Source organism: Scomber scombrus, chromosome 15, assembly GCF_963691925.1.
Source record: "Scomber scombrus chromosome 15, fScoSco1.1, whole genome shotgun sequence".
NCBI classification, from domain to species: domain Eukaryota; kingdom Metazoa; phylum Chordata; class Actinopteri; order Scombriformes; family Scombridae; genus Scomber; species Scomber scombrus.
The window spans coordinates 26566734-26576922 of record NC_084984.1 but is presented as its reverse complement, the minus strand read 5'-3'; positions in this window follow the sequence as shown (position 1 = coordinate 26576922).

Genomic DNA, 10189 nt, shown 5'->3' with positions numbered 1-10189 from the left:
AACATTCAGCTAAATGTCTGATCGATAGGCGCTGGCAGTGCTCTCCGCCGCCGCTGCTGCAGAATACTGAAGAGGAGGAGGAGGAGGGAGGAAGGGAGGAGGAGGAGGGGGCGGGGCCCGTGAGCACACAAAATATGTGTTTTTGTCTCTGCCTAGTTTGGTATGTCCTGGGGACCATACTGTAGAATATCAGTCTGATATATCTGATGTCTCAGATTAACTCAGGGACTGTAACTTTTCATTTTTATGGTCTGATATGAATATGTTTTATTCTGTGTTCCAGACAGCAGAGCGATAATGGAGGCGTCCCATCTATTTTCAGTCATAGTTCCTGGTCTGTGTTTTATTCATATTCAAGCTCTCTGTGTGCATCTTTTCATACGTTGTAATAAAAACAAGAAGTCCTCATCTCGTCTTGCACAAGCTGTTCTGCTCTTATCGACAGCGAGGAACCACCTGCAGAGCTTCAGCTGATGGACTTTGTTCCTCTCCTTTCCCCCCCCCCCCCCCCCCCCCCCCACAGAATCCAAAGTTTCTGTTTCTTCCCGTTCTTTTTCTCAGCAGATGAAAAATCACTTTCATCATTTAAAGCAACAGAAAAAGTGAAAGAAAAAAAATGGAAACCTGCTGTTGCAATAGTACAAACAAACAAATATGTTTTTCACCTTCAGCATACTGTATATAGATGACTCCACATCGTCGGTGTGTTCATCATCATATTGACAAAATATAAAACTTTCTTTTTCTGAATTGTATATTCTATAGAGTAACTACCCACTACTGTTGTAACATTAACTTAACACATCCTCATATACCAAAATGACAGAATAGATCTATTTTCATGACTCCCAAAGTGATATGAGTGTTTTCCCACAGACGCTTTATAATAGAATGATTGTTTTATGGTCTGACAATGTTGGTGGTTAAGATCTGGTTAGGTTTAAGCACAAAAACCACTTGGTTAGTGTTAGGAAAGATCATGTTTCAGACACCTGAGCTGCAAGATGGAAGTGGAAGCAGGAGGTGAACGGTGGTAACCTGCAGCAAAAGCCATGCTTTGTCTCAAATCTCATACTTCTGTACATACACTTAATATTTTGAGCGCATGAGTGTGTTCACACAAAATGCAGTGCACTATGAGTACCCTGATGGTGCACTCAAAACAGTCAATAAGTTGAGTGTGCAACTATGGACACTCCACGCCCTCAACGGTTGCCATCTTGGCTACGTAGCAGAAGGGGAGGGACCACTTTTCAAACCGGAAATGGCGGCAGAAGATACAGTGAACATCGCTGCATTATACAAATGCATTAAACATGTGTTAGTTTTGCATTAAGCACCACTATACTGTTGTCACATATAAACCATCGGTATTTGGTTAATTTAGCAGTTTGTAATGATATCATGAATGCTAACGCTAGGTTACTAACACACTTCCGGTACATATACATATACATATATCTGTATATATATATAGATATATATATTCTTACTTGTTGTTTTTTTTGTATAAAATCCCACAAGCCACCAGTATCCTAATGCACACACACTCTCCAAAAAAAAGGACTAACTGCAGCACATTTGCTCCAAGGATCAACACGTCGGCTGCTCTGCCATATTCAGCTTTAGTTATTTTCTGAATACTGTTCTATACTGTTTCTATGCTGGTATACTGTCAGATATATTCTATAACTTGTGTGGATTTATGTCAAATGCTCCCTGCAAGTCAAAATGCTTCAGCCTGGTCTGTACACTTTGTTGGCAAGGTTACCTCTGTTTCCTCCCCATGATGGCATCAGATATAGTTTACATCTTCTGTCTTCATGGTGCAACGATGTGTGTTATTTGGCCTTTAAGCTTACCATTACTGTACATACACAATGGTTCAGCACTGCAAACCTGAGTATACTCAGCCTGACTTAACTCTGCTATTCATGATAGCATCTCTTGTACAAACTCGCCGACACTTCCTGTATATATCAACTTGCTATCTGTATGACAAAGGATATGAGGACACTGCTTGAGTGCTCCCAGACTGGTTCTTGTACTTAAGCGTAATACACTTGGCTGCCTTGATGCAGTTTGCTTAAGTGTTAAGACTTCTTTGTGTGAGTCAATATTTTGGGTATTGATTTCAGAATTAAATTGTCTCCAGTCATGTATTTCTCTTCCTGTCATGGCACAACATGCAAAAAATAATATAGTATTGACATCAGTATCACAGTAAGTAAAGTAAAACATGTTATGATCCATCCTAATTGGTTATATACAGCACTATAGATACCACCAAGGACTGACTGATTTTTCTAAGTGGCATCATGGATATCAAGTATTGAGACAGCTGTAATTAAACAGGCAAATCATTTTTTTTTTTTTTTTAAAGCTGGTGTCACAATCAAGGTATTTCCCAGAAAAGATGCGCACCTGTGTGGGACGCCCTCAGTGGCAAATAGATGTTGAGACATGAAGCTAATATCTTTTATTAAAACATGATAAACGGTGCCTGTGTGGGCCTGTGCAGGGGTGTCTTCTCACATTAATTAGACGTTTGAACAGTGAAGTGTTAACAAGGGTGATTTCACAGATGAATGATTTGCTATGAAAATTTGCTCTGAAAACTTTTAGTTTAAGCCGAGGATCGGGGCAGTCTGTGAGTGCTCGGTTTCCGTAGCAACCGGCCCCGCCGCAGTCAACTAACTGAGCCTCGCTGTTCTGTTTTAAAAGGCCTTGAAGACACGCTGTGATCCCTCATTACTCTGCATCACACATTAAATAACCAATTATAATGCTAGCCTGCTTATGTTATTAGTGTGAAATTATTACTGGTGTATAGGCTTTTTTTAAATTTGTTATTCAGTTCAACACATTTATTACCTTACAATTTAACTATTTTGGGTTTGTTTTAAGCATGTGAAGAAAGAAAGTGTGAGGAGGTCTACAGACAGGATAATTATACAGAGCATTCAGTCAGATACATTAAATAAGCCTTTCAGAACAGAATGAAGCTGGGGTGCCACTTAACGATATGATGTGCCCTGGTTATACTGCCCTGGTTATACATGAATGTCATTTTCAGGTGAGGTTGAGAGAGACTCAAAATGTTCTGTACAAATAAATTAGCCGTGGAACAGGATCAGGGCTGCAGTTTCAGTACCACATGAATTCATTTTAAATAGCAGCTGATGTTCATGAGGGGAACCTACAACCAAGTTTTATTTGTTTGGGGGTCTTTGTTCAGTAGACTCTCTGTTTCTTCTTTCATTCCTGTACTTCTTTCACATTCCTGCTGTCCTTACCTCTCTATTCCCTCCCTCCATCCCCGGCTGAGCTGCATTGATTAAAACCTCTGTCCTCTCCTTTCTCTCTCTCTCTCTCTCTCTCTCTCTCTCTGTTTGCTGTGTCTCTGCTGTTCTTTGTTTTGCAGATAAGATCCGACTTCCAGCCGACAGACACAAACAGCAGCTTGTTCAGTCCATTTAGCTGCTGTTTGGACTGCGGCTACATTACAACCTTATCAGGGGAGTCGCTGGCACACCACCGCTGCTAATAAACTGATAACACCTCCGAGTATTGATTCTGGCCTCAAACTGGCCAACACCAATAATTAGTACCAGGAACTGGTTTCAGCCTTTAGAAAGGTTCTAAAGGTTTAAAGACATTAACTATAAACCTTGTATACTTCACATTCCTGCCCATCATCTCTCAAATTGCTTTTTAGATTGATTTCCTTCCTTCCAGGCAGCCATTGCTTTCATTTCATTTCATTTAATTTTTTTTCCAAAATCGACCAGCAGAGACTTAAAAGTTGCTGCCAGGAGATATTCATCACAGTATTTCTTTTATGTTTCTTTATTATTATGAGACTAAACAGCTGAGAGCAGAGGCCACTTTGAAAAGTCTCTTTGTTGACGAGTTCAAGGACCATCTGAGATTTAAGCGTCAGATGCAGAACAGAAGCCCTCGAAGTGGAGGAAATGACAAGTCACATGTAGACTATGTGATCGGCACCTGTTGATCTACATTATACGTGGTAGTAATAAGTTGAGAAAATTGGCAACAATTTTGACAACCAATACAATACAACACATTTTCAATCCTTACATACTGGTCAGGGATTCATTTGACACATTTTTACACTCTTTTAGCCAGAAATTTGAGGAAGTATCCTCAGGTGACCCAGAATGTACAAAAAAAGGAAATATTTCAACTTTCTAAAAATGTTTTTGCTCAGCTAATATGCATTTTTGTTGACTGTTTGACTCATATTTATTCAGAACCTCAGAAAACACCATTCAAAAATACTGTCTGTGCATCATTCATCATCATCATTCATTGAAAGCGTTATGCTCTCCAGTGTTATATAATGATGGACCATTATATTGTGTGATTGCACATATTAGAGATGACACTATGTCTGCTCTCTGATGCCTCATTAAGGATTAATCACTAATTTGTGAATGACTGATGAGGTGTTCATCAATGATTTGTGGTTCCAAAATTATGTATAGAGACTAACTATGAGGGGGTACTGTGAAATGCCTGAATATGAACAGTATGTAAGGGTTAATCACATCACATTGACCCAAATGATATGGTGTAAACCTGGGATTTGGGGGCCTTTTGACTAAAAGAAAATTTTGACCAACTTGAACCAAGAGAGAAATGATTACTTGACCCAACAACATCATGGGTTGAGATACTGTAACTTAATGTTTCAGCTTGTACAACTACATCTAATAGAAGTGAATCAGTTAAGCCTACTTAACACTTACATACTGTTCAATTAGACCAATTTTTTACATTTGAGAGCTGTAAAAACACCCTATACACGTTTTTTGTAGCTGGACTTTTCCCTAAATGTGACCCACAGTCAAAGTCATTTTTTCAGATACACATTTTTATATGTAAATGTTCAAGTCTGACCTGTGTTTATAAAAAAAATTAAAAAAAATACCAAATCAGCATTCAAACATGTTGTTTCATCATATTCTAAACATGTTCTCCTGGACCATAAGATAGTGATTGTGAATGTCTTTTTTACGCCAACGTGCCAACTTAACTTAAAATTCTGAACTGGGTGCACATTGTGAAATTCTACACTTGGGCAACAATTGTTCTAAAAGCTGATTAAACTCAAAAGAGCTGAAGAACTTGTTACTAAACTTTTTAAAGTTGTGCCACCTTATATATTTTTTTTTACAATTTATAGTTGCCCACTCTGTAATCCATCCTTGTCATTTCCTCTCACTCCCCTCATGTACGGCAATGTCTCTACTGCCTGATAGAAAAAGGAAAAAACCAAAACAGCAGAAAAGAATAGAAAAGAAAAAAGATCAATGGACAGCGTTTTTATTTTATTTTTTAGCCGTCTTACCAGCTAAAGGACTGAAATAGAAGAAAATGCTTTTCTACACACCTCCCGTCCTTCAGGAATTTCAGAAGAACTCAGCTTAAAAGAAAGAAAAGGTCTTAGGATGAGTCTCAGAATGCCACAGACCTTCGCTGCCAACAATTACTTTAATGTACACTCTGAATTATAATTTGGATGAGCTGACATTAAAAGTTGAATTGGCCTAAATAACCCTCATCCTCATCTGTGTTCCTGGATCACTTCAATGTTAAAGCTGCAAAAAAAGATAAAAGGAAAGTTACGATTAAAGCTCTTGCATTACTGTAACTCTCCTTTCATTGTGTTTACCTCTTCCTCTTTACCTTTCCCAGATATGTATGATGGCCTGTGAGGAAATGAAATGATAATGTTACACACCTGCTCCACAGGTATTAAGTGGAAATCTGAATGTCAGGAAAAGTGGGAAACTTGGAATGAACAATAATTATAGCTGTAGTGAAATGACATATATAGAAGCCCCACATGAGAAGTAGGCCAGTAGACACTTAGGGTTCTTCTCAACATGTATTTTCAATTAAAAAACAAAAAAGAACTTCAAGAGTCAAACAGACTGAGTCAGGCAGAGGTTAATGCAACATTAGCTTTACTATGCAGAACACAATTAAACCTTCTCTGCTCCACAGACCAGACACTGAATGACAATCTGTGACTTGCATCCTTTTATACCCATCCAAGGTGGAGCTTATTTGCCCTGACCCCCGACCCTTCTCTCACACATGACGTCAGTGATGGCCTTCTCAGTCTCTGAAGTTTTACCAGAGCTCTAATACATCCATGGCTTGAGTGTGCTGCTAAAAAGTTAAGTGTTACTTGTCATTTCATGATGACCTGGAGCATGCTGTTAAATTTTAAGTGTTACCTGCCATGCTAGACTTACAGTCATGCCACTCTGTGACACCATCATTTTGTATTGTTGGCTATTTTTTAGTATAATAGTGAAATAGTGATTAAGCAGATAAATGGTTCATTCCCATAGTGAATAGTTATAGTTATGATTGTTCAAAAAGTGTTTAACATTGCTGCTTTTAATAATGGCCACTGTCTCAGAACATATGAGACATACAGGTCTTGAACTGGCCTCTGGAAGGATGAACATTTAACTGTCCATTCTGGATTAAAAGCTCTATTTTCATTGTCCACTTTCCTTTTGCTTGAGCACGCCATGTGAAATAGCTTCCTCTTATCTGCGACCTCTCTGTCTCTCCTCTTTTCTCCGTGTGTATCTCACTCACAGTCGAGTCTCTCGGTACGTTCGAATGCACAGATCTGATTGGCTGATTAGCGTCAGGTGAGAAGATTGGCTATGCAAAGTAGTCTGTGAGTTTCAGAGGGCCTCTCCACTTTTACCGTAATAGCTGGAGAAGCTGCGCCTGTTAAAATAGAAATGCTCTGACAAAATATAACAGTCCAATATTTCATCAGTTACAGGTCTGGGTCCAGAACCAAGCCACGGTACATTCCCTTCTCTTATTTTATTTGACATTTTTACTGTATTAACTGTATGTTAATAATGGCGGCACACATAGGTTCAGTGGCTCAGCACGCTCCAGATAGCAGCGAGAAAACAAGAACCTACACACAAACTGAGATTTTAAGAGAATTTGGAATGTTTCCCTTGATAAACTTTTTCTATTTTTCTATAACTGAATTATTGAAAGACTTACAATTTTATATGACTTTGACTATTTTAGGACTCTTATTGATTTCAAGACATTATTTATTATTTTGAGACAATTAAGATGCTGCTTTCTGGAACGCAGCTGAACTAAGTTTGCTTGTATTGTTTTATCAATGAAGTGACATTAAAGTCTATCTATCTATCTATCCATCTTATGTTGTTGGTGGACAACACTGCACTATATGGTGAATCGGAAGCCACAAACAGGTTTTTAGGAAGAAACGAGCAAGTTTAGTTCAAACGCATTCGAATTTGAATGAATCTGCATCTCCATTATAGCGTTGAATGTGATGCACTTCCATTACTTTTCACGCCATCACATTTTGTTTTCCTTATTAGTTCGATTTTCCATTAACTCAGCATGTCTGTGCAACACTTTCCTGCAAATGTGTTTAAAATATTCAGATGAAGTGTCATTGAATGCATCGGCTCTCCTCGGCATCGTCACATCACGTTTGAAACTACAAGAAGAAAAGCTTATTTAACTCCTTATTAACCCTTACATACTGTTCATTTATACAAATCAGCATTCTAACATGATGCTGTATTCATCATTTTCTATGAAATGTTTTTCTGCACCATAAAATAGTGATTGTGAATGTCTTTTTTCCCCCATATGATTAATCAAACATTTATTTACTGATGGGGAATTTATGAATTTATGTGCATTGGTGTGGAGACTAATTATGTGTCAGAATATGAACAGTATGTATGGTGTTGGAGCCCAAATTATAACTTGGTAATTTGATGAATTATGTTTCCAAAAAAAATCAGTGGATTAACAGAGTCATTGGATTGTAGTTAACTGTTATTATGAAGTATAGGAAGGGACAATCAGCTGATTGAGTCTGCCACTTCTTTTGACAATCAGCCAGCTGATTGAGGTGGTAGCTAATTGTGGGTATTATCAGCTGGTATATAAGGGCAGAGCTGGAAGTTACATGTACTTTTTTGGTTTTGTAGCCACACGGTTTTTTGACCGCTGGAAAAAATATTGCAAAAATTTGTGGAAACGAAGATAAACATAACGTAGAGGTGTCTAAACGGGAATGGAAAATAAATATGACAAAAGAAAGAAATTGTGGAGTCTTAGTGTTTTTTTTAAGTTCGTCAACGAAGGCTGAAACCAAAAGGACCAGAAGGGAGCAAATACGTTGATTGAAAGTTGCACTTGTTAAAGTAATTTACATCTGATGGTAATTTAGTAATGAGCAGTTGTCTTGATGACTAAAGCTACTCATCCTGTTTGATGCATTTTATCCGAAGTGTTAGCTGATAACCAAAATGAGAACGTCCTGCTATAAAATTAAAACTTTTAATAAATTCCTGAAATTACATCATGATTAACGAAGTTAGGGAAGCTCGGAGCATGAGCCGCTCGGTTTTTTTGACTTTCCTCCTCCTGCCTCTGTATAGATAATATAAAAAGTTAATTAAAATAATGTCTTGTGTGCTAACGCTGTGATTTGGTGCGGCAAGTGCTGAATGAGGATGAAGCTGATCCAATTAATTATGTGTCATTAAAGAACTCATTAGGCTCAGAGCTCTTTGTGTTAGTCGGATTTGGCGGTGATGAGTTTGTGTCAAATGAATAGAATTAGCAGCGTGGACGCATCTTAAATATACAGATGATGAAATACACATCCTGGGGTTTACAAACCTGGAGCCAACAGTACCAGATCTGACCTTTGACCTCCTTATATCACTGTACTGTGCCTCAAGTGTTGGAAGTTCATGTTCAAGTTCATGTGCACCCAGCATGTCCATGTGGGCCCCATAAGGGTTAAATTTGAGCTACAAATATGGGTTCCAAGTGGGTTTGTCTGTTTCCATGGTGGCCCCACTTGTGTTTGCCCATATGGGTTTCAAGTGGATTCTGACTGGGTTTCAGGTGGGGCCCAACTGGGAGAGTTAAACAAGACCCACTTCAACCCCATATGTTTGCCCATATGGGGTCGAAGTGGGATCAGAATGGACCTTAAATGGGGTCCATTTAGCCAGCCCACATGGGCTTCACATGTGGGGCCCATGTTTCTGAAACAATATGGGGCCCATACAATTAACCCTGTCCATGCCTGCTTAGCCCACTTACATCCCTTATGGGACTCATACAGTCAGCCTGCGTGGGCTTCACATGTAGGGCCCATGTTACTGAAACCATGTGGCCCATGCCCACTCAGGACCCACATAGCCCACATTTAACCCATGTGGAGCCCACATGGACATGCTGGCTGGGTGTTTTATTGTTTTACAACATTGAGTCACAGTAAATTGGCTTTTTTCTGACACCAATCAACAAAAAACCCTCACTAAGTGATCAGATGTATTACAAATATATCATACAAAACAAATATTTACACAGGCATTCACCTCCTCCATGTCAGCATTTAGTAGAAGCAGCCAATTACAGGCTTCTTTGTTTAGTTCCCATGTTTATTTAAGGTTGAAAGGGCGGATGGTGACTTAATCGCCTTTTTCAAGTCCAGCCACAAATTCTCGAGTCAAGAGTCTTGATTGAGATTAAGAGTCTTGTTTTTGAAGCAGTTCCTGTATTTCCTCTGCCATACAGCTGTAACTGGATAATTCTTGTTATCTTCACAGACTCTCAAACTCTGAAGCTTGGAACTCCTTCAAAGTGGTCGCAGGTCTCTCAGTGGCATCACTCGCTCATCTCCTTCTTGGATGCTAACTCATTTTTTGAGGATATTCTGCTCCAGCTACATTTACAGCTTCTCCTTCAATTTTTTAATGATTGATTTAACTGGACTGCAACAGATGTTCAGTGACTTTGAAATGTTCTTATCCTTCCCCTGACTTGTGCTGCTTAGTCAGCATTTAATGAGTCTTTTTTTGTCTTGATGTTGGAGGTTTAATTTTCTGTGATACTGACTCACCTTGGGAAAATGATAAATAATAATCATAACTTTAGTGCTTTCCATAAAATCAAGTAAAATATAGAAAGAGCAAAATTGAATAGTTCTGATAAAAGTACAAGATTATAAAAACATCAATTCATAAAACAGTAAAAGCAACAATAGTCAAAACCATGAAATAGAGATCAAATATAGAATTAAAAACATTAAAAAGGATGAAGAATACAG